The following is a 12,332-nucleotide window of genomic DNA, read 5'->3' as shown; positions in this document are numbered from 1 at the left end:
TTCACGTGTATTGATATCTGTAAGATTCCCATAGGGGTCTTGTTAAAACATAGATTCTGATTCAGTATGTCTGGGGTGAAATGCAACACCTCAGTAAAGAGTTGAACCAGAATAAACCAGTTTGAAACCCTGTTAAACACACACACACACACACACACACACACTGTGAAACGGAGGCCAGTAAATGGAATCATTTACCTCAGGGAGGAAGGAAGTCTGTTTCCCCAGATGAATGACTGCAGAGGCTCGAGAGGACGAATGGTCCACACACAGGACTAGTGACAATGCTTTAGCAGGCATGCCAGCACCGTTGGCAGGCTTTTCCCATCAATTGCGGATTTGTGAAAGACAAATTCAACCCTGTTTTCTGTTTCAGTTGTCCCAATGAAATCTCCTGCCCTCTCTGAACTTCTGTTTCTGCATTTCTAAAGTGAAGGCAAGGCTTTCATATTGACTTCACCCCATACTACCTCACAGTGGTGCCGTGAGGATTGATGAAATCATGTCAACAGTGTTTTCAATTTCTGGGGGGGAAATATTTATAGTCATTTGAAGTATTACACAGATCTATATAAATGATCTCAGTTCGTTTGCTGTTGTTTCTACTTAAACCCATGAAAGTACAACTGTGTGGTGGCCGCATCCGTTAGCTCTCACAGCCCCGGACAACCCCAGTCCAAAGGACCATCTGCAGAGTTAGCTGGGCCTGAGACTGTAAATGAAGACTGCCATCTCCAAAAGAAAGCATGGCCTAAGATGCAGGGTTAGATAGTTAAAGTTTATTGTGCCAACCTGGCTGATAAACAAACACATGTGAGGTTAATTGAAGGGCAGAGAGATAAATGGCTCGGTGAGCCTTGCCTTTGTTGTTCTTGGGTCTCTTCCTTTCTGATGGTTTGACTAGGGAGCAGCTGTCTTAGCCAGTTCCCTGTTTCAGCTGGCAAGACTCACTTCCTACAAGACATCCCTGAGGAGAAGCCACATGGACCTACCCCGATGCAGCCCTGGGTGCTGGAGCAGCCGTGTGGAGACCCCTGCCAGCGCTGAGATGCTTATTGATTTGGCTTTCCTCCTGCACTCAGCGTCATAGTGTGTGTTTTGTGAGCTGGAGGAGGACTTTGTGGATTGGTGTCGGACATATGGGTTAATGTTGGATTTGTGAGCTTGGGCAGCACTGGGTTGGGATGTTTTCTTGATGTGCACTTACCCTTCATATAAAACTCTCTCTTATATATGAATTGCCGTGGATTTGTTTCTCTAAAGTACCCAAACACACAGGTCCTGCAGACTACTGAGTCAGGATCCAGGTCAGGGTAACAGTGCAGACGCAGGAGCATCAAGGACAGTAGACTTCTGTCCTTTACCACCCTAGGGTCTCCTGGGTCCTGTGCTGGATTTGATTTTGGTTTATCGGCATCTGTTTGCCCATCACCGTGCTTGCAAGGGTGCATGGTTCCACCCCTCGCATCTGGACAATGAATTTTGCAACTGAGCCAGATGCTTCTGCGCACGTTAATTCACCTACTTTGCCTTTAACCTTTTCTGAAGGGAAGGGGAGGGGCAGCAAATGAATGTATCACTTCTCCTTGGATTCTGACAGTGGTAGATGAGATTGGTCACATTTCTAACCAAGAGACCAATGCCTGATGGTTTGCCTGGGATGTGTTAGCCAACATCATTTGAAGACGAGAAGACGTGCAAACTTCTTTGACATTTGATGTCCTTGTATTCATATTTGTTGTAAGACATAGTATACCAGTTCTAATTAAAGTTGCCAAAAGCTTGCACCTGGCTGTGCTGGTTCACGTTGTGTTTCTTTTATTATCCATGCTGTTTCGTCTCCCGTCGGTCAATCAGATTTTCTGCAGTGCAGGCAGGTCTTTCTGGTCTTAAAACAGAATTGAAGAGGATCAGAATGGAAGAAACTTTCCCATCAGTCATTTCCCACTTGCCTGTATCATGTGCCTTATCAGAGAGATGTGAAAGGACACTTGGACTCAAGGAGTAGTTGGCAGCACATTGGCATGTCACGCTGAGCGGCGTCAGCACTCTCACAGTACATCTGATACCTGCGTCACTCACTCCTCTTCCAGAAAACCACAGTGGGCACGCCCGTCCTGATCAGACAGCCGTCTGCAATAGCAGTCCAGGCCCGGAGGCTAAGCAGCGGTGCTTCTGATGCTGAGGAAAATGGCAACCGCAACAACATCTTTCTCTTTCAGGGGAACAGAGATCCCAGCAAACTCAAACGCCTTGACGGGATGGTGGGTACAAAAGTGAAGGTGAGAGGTAGTAAGTGGGGTTCCCTGTTTCCCAGTGGCACAGTCAGCACAGAGATGGGAGATGGAGACCCACCATAAACCGCCCCTTTCCCATACTTTATTCGCTCACTTCTTGGAAACCTGCCAAGGGAATAAAAGCAATGAAAATGCCCAACGTTACCCCAAGTTTTATTGAGCAGGATTGGTCAGGGAGCATTGAAAATGTACACAACGAGCAGGGACTTTTAAAAATACGATCTAGTGTTTACATTTGGGATGCAGACAATATGCTTTCTGTATTAGAGATTTGACAGGACTGTTCAATTGGGGACAGACCTCTAAGAGGTATGATGTCTTCCCGTAATGGATCTAGTCTTTGGCAAATGTACAACGAACTACCTTTACTACACGGATGAAATGACATTAATAAGTTTGAGTCACCAAATAAGTTTTCCAATTTAAACAAGATAACAGAACATTTACTCTCAAGATGAATAAAGAGATCCAACATTCACAGAGAACTTGCATGGCTAATGCAGTTGCTATGCAGCAGTTCCATAGGAATCCTGGTGGTGTAGTCGTTAACATTCAGCTGCTCATTGCAAGGCAGACAGTGTGCACCTGCAAATGAAGCTAACTTCGATAAAGACTGTCTGCCTTGGAAACCTTAGTGGACAGTTCCACTGTCCTATCAAGTTGCTAAGACTTACAATCAATGCCTGGCAATGGCTATTTTTTTGGTCCTTTAGGGACTGTGTGCTTTGGGGCAGGAGCCCTGGTGGCGTAGTAGTTACTTGGGCTGCTAACTTCAAGGTCAGCAGTTCAACACTACAAGCCGATTTGGAAAAGAAAGACAAGGCTTTCTACTTGCAGAAAAAGTTACAGTCTTGGGAACCCACAGGTTCTCCTCTGACCTCCAGGGTGGCTAGGAGTGGGCCTGGATGCGACAGCAAGGAGAGAGATGCCTTTGGGTGTTGTCTCGTGTAAGCCTTGTATCGCTGTAAAGATCATTATACCATCTCCAGGCTCCAGATGGGGAAACTGAGGCCCAGGCTATCAAATCCATTCATCCATTGACTGAATCTGGCTGTGGACTCCCTAAAGAACAGATTGGCCTGTGGTCTCCACCTGTATACACTTTAGAAGGAACAGGGCTGCAATGAGAACCAGCTTTGTCTTTCCCCAGAGCCCTTGGGCTTGTTCTACCAGCGGGACTGGGATCCGTTTGTAAGTATAGCCCAGGTCTCAAGATTCTCACATGCTCTACAAATACAGGACAAAAATTCCCCTTAGCTTGTTCCTGGCAGTGTGGGTGGAGTCTGGCATGTGCTCCCAAACAAATCCAGTCTGCTACCAAGCCCATGTCCCCTGCCAGATGCTATCGCCTTTCTGTTGACCTGCTGCTCTCGGTTCCTTGCCAAGGGAGACGGCTTCTCCCTCTTCTGTGGAGGCGCCAACGCAGGGCCCTCTTGTCCCGCCCAGTGGTACTGACAACTCTGCGTTCCTCCTCGCTGCCTCCTGCTCTCCATAGGAATCAGGTGCTATTCCACAGCCACCTGGTCTAGAACTCTTTAGACTGGGGAGTCACAGGTTGCCCTCTGCATCGCTCCCTATCGCACCTTGAGCCGCCCTCATTGGCCCAACTTACCTTTTCTTGGTGTGATGATGATCATTCCAAACACCAGTGGATTCCAACTCACGGCAACCCTCCGTCCGTGGGGTTTCTGAGGCTTTGCTCCGAGTCTCAGAGCTGGCGGGTCTGCTTGGCCCTTCCTGTGTGGCAGCTTAAATTCTAAGCACTTTGGATGCATGAGCTTCCCTAGGATGGAGTAATGTCCCCATGAAGAAACGAAGGGCCAAATGAGTTGAGAAACTTCTCAGAGGTCACCAGCTCATAGGTGTGGGGCAGGAGTCAAATCCAGAGGCAGTCCGCCTCCAAAATTCAGACATTGTCCTCACCCCATGCCGGAGACATATGGGAGATCCACTCTACCAGCCACAAAGCAGGTCCCCAGGGACTGGAGGAAACGGTAACTTTAAGGGTAAACTTTACCCAGGGACTACGGTAATTTAAGTCCAGGCTGGGCACTCACAGCCCTCCCTGAAGGACAGTTTGCAAGGTGGTGAGAGGGGCGTCCTCCGAGGGGATGCACACCTGGGCGAGTGTGCCCTCCAGCACCTATGGAGCCATAGGCGTCTGTGTCGGTCATGCCCGGTAGATTTTCGAGCTGCATCTCTCTAGATTAACAGTCAAGATCACTCACGTGGCAACCACCCACTCAACATCGAGGACTTCAGTTATCATTTCCTTGTCAACAAATCCAGAAGGAAACTGTGGTGCGGTGATGGTTTCACTCTCCCCTAACGCTTTCCCGCTTGACACTGGGAGGAAATCATCTGTCCTGAACATGGTTGGGCCCCATGATGAGAAGCTCACAAGCCATGTGTAGCTAGGCAGAGTTAGGCATCCACCCCCACCCTATGATTTGTAATCCACCCCCAGCCCCCGCAGGCCAATGCATTAAGCCCTGTGATAGGGTTCTTTGGAGAAACAACACCAAACACCATTTCACACACTCCGTGGATAAACCAACCAAACGAACTCACTGCCATTGAGTTGATGCTGATTCACAGCAACCCTGTAGGACAGGGTAGAACTTCCCTGTGAGTTTCCAAGACTGTAGCTCTTTACGGGAGTAGAAAGCCTCATCTTTCTCCTGGGGAGCAGGAGCTCAGCTCATGGTTTTGAACTTCTGACCTTGTGGTTAGCAGTCCAAGGAGTAAATTTTAATGTGAACTAAAAGGTTCCATATAGAAATGATAGTCTTAAAATCTTTGAAAGAACAGGTGGAGGAATGTGGATGGAAGCTTCCAGTGGGTAACTGGGGTGACTACAGAAACTTTAGGGGTTCTGGGAAAATACTACCCACTGACTCAGGCCATCATTCTGTAGAAGGTGGTTCTCAGGGCCCATGGGGATCAACAACAGTCTGTAGGTCCATTGAGGGCAATACCTGTGGAAGAATGACTGTCTCTTTTCCATTTTCCATATCTCACCTAAGAATTTCTCCTTGACAAAATGCAACCCCAACCACACAGGAAAAGGGATTCTGAGAGAGAGAGAGCTGGCTGCTCCTCAGTGTTGGAAAAGAGACTTTAGAAAAGGGGGGTAACAATGCTGGGTTGAAATAAACGTTGAAAGCCCACTCCTTTGACCCCAGGCTGGAACTCTGACCAAAGACAACAACAGCCTGCATCCTCCTAACCCGGCGCTCTGTCCCTTACACAAAGGGCGATGCACTCATGTTCTTCCCACACAGGATGGCTCAGCGTCCCAGGTGCGACGTTATTTATTTGTGGGAACATCCTCTAAATTGCAAATTATCGGGCGAACAATTTTAATTCACGTTATGTTGCATAGGAACCCGTTGCCATAGACTCTAATCCAACTCATGGGACTCTGGATTGAATACTCCTTTCGGTACCTAACCAAAAGTAAACTCACTGCCATCAAGTTGATTCTGTCCCAGAGCGATCCTGTAGGACATGGGGGGCTTTTCTGAGGCTGTAGATCTTTATGGAGCAGAAAACCTGATCCTCCTCCCTCTGAGCTGTCGGTGGGTTCAAACTACCGACCTTGCAGTTAGCAACCCAACACATAACCTGCTGTGCCACAGAAGGGGATAAGAGATGGGGGAGGGGTGGAGTTGCTAAATTATTTTTCATATGTTTGCATATATGTGCAAGAAAATGAATATGTGTAATGAATAAAGAATTTCTTTCTGCAGTTAGCCATGCTTGCTATCACTTCCTTCTTGCACTAGCTATTCATGTATCTTTTGTTCTGAGACCACATCTCAGTGGGTGCTTTCCACGTGAGGGTGACACAAATCTACAGTGGAGATGCGAGTAAATCCTGGCCACTGGCAAGGGGAAATGGAGTGACTGGGTTGAGTGGTATTTCTACCAGTTAAATTCCTCTTAAAAAATGTGTTTTTAAGTGTGGCAAATTCAAGAGAACGGGTAAAAGAGAAAGGAACGGAAAGGACGGCGTAGAGAGAGGAAAGGCAGAAGGAAGCCAGGAAGGACAAAAGGACAGAAGGAAGGTCCAACCCCATGACGCATCGTGTGCCAGCTTTCATCCCTTCCCTTCCTCCGTGCTCTTCCTTTCTCCAGTGATCCCTCCCGCCCACCTGAGCGCATGCACCAAAATAACAAGTCAGAGAAGAGACAACAGACGAAGGTGGCAGCTCTTAGCCTGCGGCATGCAGAGCCCGGAGTCACTCCTGCACGCTGCTCTCGACCTAGGGCCTTCCTCTTTCCTGAGAAGGAAGCTCTTCGAAGTCATATTTTGAGTTCCTTCTGACCGGAGGGGCTCATCTTCTGGCACCATCTCTGACATTGTCCGGCTTCGGTTCCATCAGGCCTTCGCTATCTGACCACGTTTCCATGCTACGCATGAGTCTGTCTGCGGCTTTGGCGACAGCCGCTTCCTTCTTTGTCGTCTTAGTCTGGAGACGCCACTGAAGCCGCTTCACCTTTTGCCACTCTGCTGGCATTTGAAACACCACTGACATAGCTTCCAGCATCGCAGCAGCACACGAGCCACAGCAGTATGACAAACTGACAGACAAGTTTGGCTCAGAAACCGAATACTAAAAGCACCGCGAGGAAGGATGGGAGAAAGCAAGAATGCTGTGTGTTTTTGTTTATTCCCTTTCAGCATGGAAGCATCATTTCACCACCACCACCACCACCCCACCCCCAACCCCGCGCCTGCGCCAACTCCCCCCGAAACTCTAGGCAGCGTTGACACACAATACAATGCGTTACATACACACATTTTATAGGATGAGTGCTCCCATACACCAGGTCATTTCCCAATCCCAAGCAACTCCAGTGCCTGTGACAAAGCATAGCTCTCAATAAGAGTAATAGGGACAATTCATCCACAAGGCAGCTATGTGTGGGAGTGTACTTCGGTTTTAATTTATGAGGAGGTACCCCCCCAAAACCAGAAAAATTTTAAAGCTATGTATTTAATATTTTTACAAACAACCTTATCACCTTCAAAGTACTCTCCATTACATTTAATACATTTGTCAAATCTGCGATTCCATTGTCGGAAACATTTTTCAAACTCATCTGTTTGGGTGGCTGACAGCACCTCCCTGGGGTCTCTTTGTTGTTGTTGTTGTTGTTGTTGTTGTTGTTTGCTTCACCCCTTCTATGTAGTCAAAGCACTGGCCTTTCATTCACAGAAACAAAAAGAAGTTGCCTGGAGTGAGGTCAGGTGAGTTAGGTGCACAGGGCAAGAGGGCATGGTGGTTTTTTTTGCCAAACCAGTCATGAAAGCAAACCAGTCTATGAAAGCAAACATGCATCTAGTTCTCAGATCCAACAAACACTAACATTAATGACCGTTGGCTTATTGCTTAATCTTCATGAATCTCAGATTCCTCTCCTGGGGAAAGCAAGAAAAGAAATCTAGATGATGATACTTATTGTATTGCCTATAAGGCTTAAGGTAAGATCCTTTATTCACAGTGCTCAATAAACATTATTCCCCATCTCCTCCTCATCCTATGCCTCAGAAAGAATAGCAAGATGGAATTAAAAGTTCAGATACTTTGGACACATGATTTACAATAGATAACTTTCTTATTGAAAACTAAAAGGATTTCACAGTTGAATTTTTATGAATTGGACTTTTGTTTCTCTGAAAACCCATTTGTTGTGGATTGAATCACATACTCTAAAAAGGTATGTGGTAGTCCTACCACTTGTGCCTGTGAATATGACCTTGTTTGGAAATAGGGTTATTCTTTTAAGATGCTATGTGTTAGAGTTAAGGAGATCAAGCCAGAGTAGAATGGGTTCTGACTGCTGCTGAGTCATGTTTCATTCAGAAGCAGAGTCAAGTGGGGAGTGGGGAGATGCTGTGTGAAGCTAGATCTAAATGTCAAGGTAGAAGAGTTGTCTGGGTCTACCTAAGCTAGAAATGGCACACAAAAAAAGGATTTTTCTCATAATGCAGAGAGAATAGGGTCTAGTCACTGTCCTGATCATGGATTTCTAGCTTCCAAAAATGTGAGACAATGAATGTCTATCCTTTAAAGACACACATCTTATGATACTTTGTTACGGAAGCCCTAGGAAACGATGGCACCATTTCATCTCATTACCAAGCCAAATGATCATAAAAACGTTATGCCCCCCAAACACATCCTTTGTCAAACACGTCCTCTGTAGGTACACGCAACCCCATACCATAAATGTACATTAACTGTACATCTGGAAGTATTTTGGAAGATGAGGCATCGACTGATTGCTTTTTCGAGTCCAGTAAACTGTGTAGGGAAGAGGACTTCGCTTCTTGGTAAGTTTCTCAGGAGTCAAAATCAGCAGTTTTCATTACTTCAGCGACCCTGGAAATGTGTTCCATACTGTCATTGGCTGGGCCAGTTTCCCCACCAATGAGCTAGCACATGTGAGCAGTACACGCTAAGGGAGGGATTCCCAAGGTAACGTCTCTCGCAGTGATGTTCTGTTCCCCTTCTGAACACACCGAATACCCATCATCTTCAAAGACTTCAGCTAATTTCTCCGCCTAGTACCCCTTTCCACACACCTGTGCTTCAGTGGAAGATCAGTGAAAACGAGAAAGAACTTCAACCAGATGAACTGACACGGCAGCGACAGCAATATCCTCAAACACTGTCCTGACAGCACAGAGCAGGCAGTGTTTTATGCTGCTGTTGCTAAGAGTCGGAACCAACCCTAGCACCATACTTTAGTAAGGTTCCTATACTAGACTATCCATGAGTCAGAAATATCTTTTCTCTATGGTTTCCCAGCTTTGTTCATGAGAATTTTAAAATGACACAGTCAATGTATTTGTCCAAATTACAGCTTGGCTCAGAGAACATGTTTCAACCAAACCTGAGCTCAAATAATCAAAAATTTTTTTTCCCACCTCTTGAATCAGCTTACCACATTGTCTTATCAGCAATTATTTTCACCGATTTGACTCTATTTTATATTAACATCAACTTTGACTTTTAGGCAATCATAAATACCAAATTGATTCATGATTGTTAAAATTCTACCTATATAGGTAACCGTGTAAAGACTGAACTTCTCAAGTTCTATCATTCCAAGTCAGGGGTTACCCATGCCTAAATATTCCACTAATTGCCTGTAATACCTTATCTCAAAATGAGGATTCTGGTCTGTTAGCTAATCCTACTAGCGTCATAACTTCTGATAAAACTTGGAAAAGATTTCTGGTCCCAATTGAATTATTTTGGACAATAGACAATTCCATGTCCCTAAGACAAAATTCTTGACATATTCAAAATTATAAATGTCAGTAAGTGTTTGGAAGGATAATAACGTGTTTCTGACTTTTGAAAAAGATTAAAATACTCTTCAGTTTGTTGAACCTTCTCTAATAAAGTCAGATAAGAGCTGAGGCTCTTGTCGGCCTGAAGGCAGTGGGTACGCAGTGCTGTGTCAGCACATTTTGTCCTGAAATAAGCAGCTCTGCTTCCAGAGGAAATAATCTAGCCGTGGGAGAGGTGACGTCACAGCATGAGGAACTTAAATAAATAAAGAATTGTGAAGTATATTTATAACCTTTTGATTAAATGCCCATTTATATTTCACATAGCTCCAACATAATACTTCACCAGTTTCATGAATTGGTCTTTCTAGGGATTTGGAATCCTGGGGGTACAGAATAGTGTCTTCTATTCAGTAAACAGAGCTAGAATAATTCAAAGAGCGAGAATCATTTTTAAGAAGTGTGCTGTGCACCATGAACGTAGTAGGAAAAGGAAAAGAAATGGCATGGGTCTGGGGGACATAGAAAGATCAGGTCCAAAAATACCCAAGCCTTCAGATGTTTTACAAAAGAAAATGTGTAATTAGTCAATGAATGTGACAGAATATTTTCAACTTTGAGAGTCATTTGAAAAATTCCAAATAAAATTACTGCACTATTAGATTTCATAAAAATAAAAATACGTGTTTAACTTTTTTATACCTGTGAGAGTTAGGTTTTGTGTAAGTGTGGCTGGGTCAGGATGCTCCGCGGTTTGGCAGTTAAGGATGTTGCCTAACACAAGGTGAGCACCTCCATAATGGGATGCACTGCAAGCAACCAATCAGTTGTAAGAAGATTGGGCTAGACTACAACCCCCTTACTCAGGTCACAGTGCTAATGCAATGGAAGGAAGCTTCCTCAGGCAGGTGACCTACTTCCTACAGAAGGACACTGTGAAGGGGTAGGGGTGGTGGGAGCTTAATTGCTTTTTGCCATGTCTGGATCCTGTGTCTGCCTTACTGGCCTCCACTTACTTGGACTTGAGCTGATGGCCTACCATCTGACCTGCTGACCTTGGGTATATCAGCTCTCCCATTGCAAACTTGACCTGCTCACCTTAGATTAAGCCATCCATGTGGCCTCTAACTTGTGGGGGCTCTGTCAGAACCGGCCCACTCCTACAACTGTGTGAGCCATTGTCTTGATAACACTCTCTTTATGTGTATGTAAACGTCAGTGGGGTTTGCTTCTCTAGAGAATCCAGCCTAACACGTTGGGTACAATGTCATACATGCTGTGATTAAACTGTTATCACATTTATTCCTAAAGACCAGTTTCCACCAAACCAGCTGCAACTTCTGGTCACCTGGTGGGTGTCAGAGAAGAACTGGCTTCCACAGGGCTTCCATGACTGATCTTCCAGAAGTCCACACCCTAGCCTTTCTTAGGAGGCACCTACCTCCGGATGGACTCAACTGCCAATCTGGATATTAGCAGCTGAAGTCATTGACCGTTTGCACACCCCCAGGCCCCATGCTATCTCTAGTGGGATTTAAACTAGCATGGGCCTTTTGTCAAAAATCCAAAACAAAAGAATCATAGTTTTGAGTTCAGGAGGTTTATTGGGGAGTGTTTTAGGGATTAATACCTAAAAGGATGAGAGGAAAACTAAAAAAATAAATAAATCAACATTGCACAGAGAAGGAATTAGAATTGCAATACAGTCTCAGCCTGTAGGATTGGCTGTGGGACTAAAATGACCAGTGTGAGTTGCCTCAAATTGTGGAGGGATTGCAGGATTCTCTCCCACGCCAAGGGGCCACGACTATGGGCAAGGTAACATGCTCCATCCATGACAACTCTCCAAAAATGAACTCAGCTGAGGTCTCTGCCAGCCACCCTCGTACCAGCTGGGGAATTGTATGGGTCAAACCCAGAGGGAAACCTGCGTGGCATATCCTGATATCCTCTATACACTGTACCTTGCACCCTCTTGCTCCATTCATCTCATGTAAACTCTCGGGGAAATCACCTCCAATAACCTGTCTGATTTCTTCTCCTGGAACAATCATACAAAAAGAAGGGTCATTTGAAGAGGTACAGAGATTGTTATTACAATTGACCCCCCACCACCTAGTCTAGAGTCTTTTCATCCCCAACCAACGATTGTGTTGGTGCAAATGGCTGGACAGCTGAGATGTCATAGAAACTTCTTCCCGAATAAGGATCTCCATGAATCACTGGCCATCACGACACTCTTAGGCCAAGGTTTCTGCCCCTCTCCATTTACCATCAACACTGAGCAATTATCAAGAAAACCCAAAATAGGTCACCTAAGTGCCATCCATGTTTTTTTGTTGTCCCTATTGTAATTCAGTGGAAAGAGATGATAAAGAAGCTCAATATCAGCAGCTAAAGCAAGGCCAGGAACTGACAATGGGAGAGACCATCAATTGTACGTATATAATTTCTAATTGAGACCATAGAAAATGAACACAAGTCACCAAGAGCCAAAATACGACCTTGAGTTTATCCCACCTGAATTTCCAGAACATCTTAGCAAAAGATTCACGTGTTGAACACTAATGACAGAAGACCTGAGGAGCTCTAGGAGGGCATTAAGAACATCAAGCCAAAGGTCATTAAAAAGACAAGAAAGAAAGAAAGAAAGAAAGAAAGAAAGAAAGAAAGAAAGAAAGAAAAAAAGAAAGAAAGAAAGAAAAGATCCAAGCGGCTGCCAGAAG

Source organism: Tenrec ecaudatus, chromosome 3 (assembly GCF_050624435.1).
Source record: "Tenrec ecaudatus isolate mTenEca1 chromosome 3, mTenEca1.hap1, whole genome shotgun sequence".
In the NCBI taxonomy this organism is placed as follows: domain Eukaryota; kingdom Metazoa; phylum Chordata; class Mammalia; order Afrosoricida; family Tenrecidae; genus Tenrec; species Tenrec ecaudatus.
The sequence above is the reverse complement of the archived record's forward strand: the minus strand, read 5'-3'. Positions refer to the sequence as shown.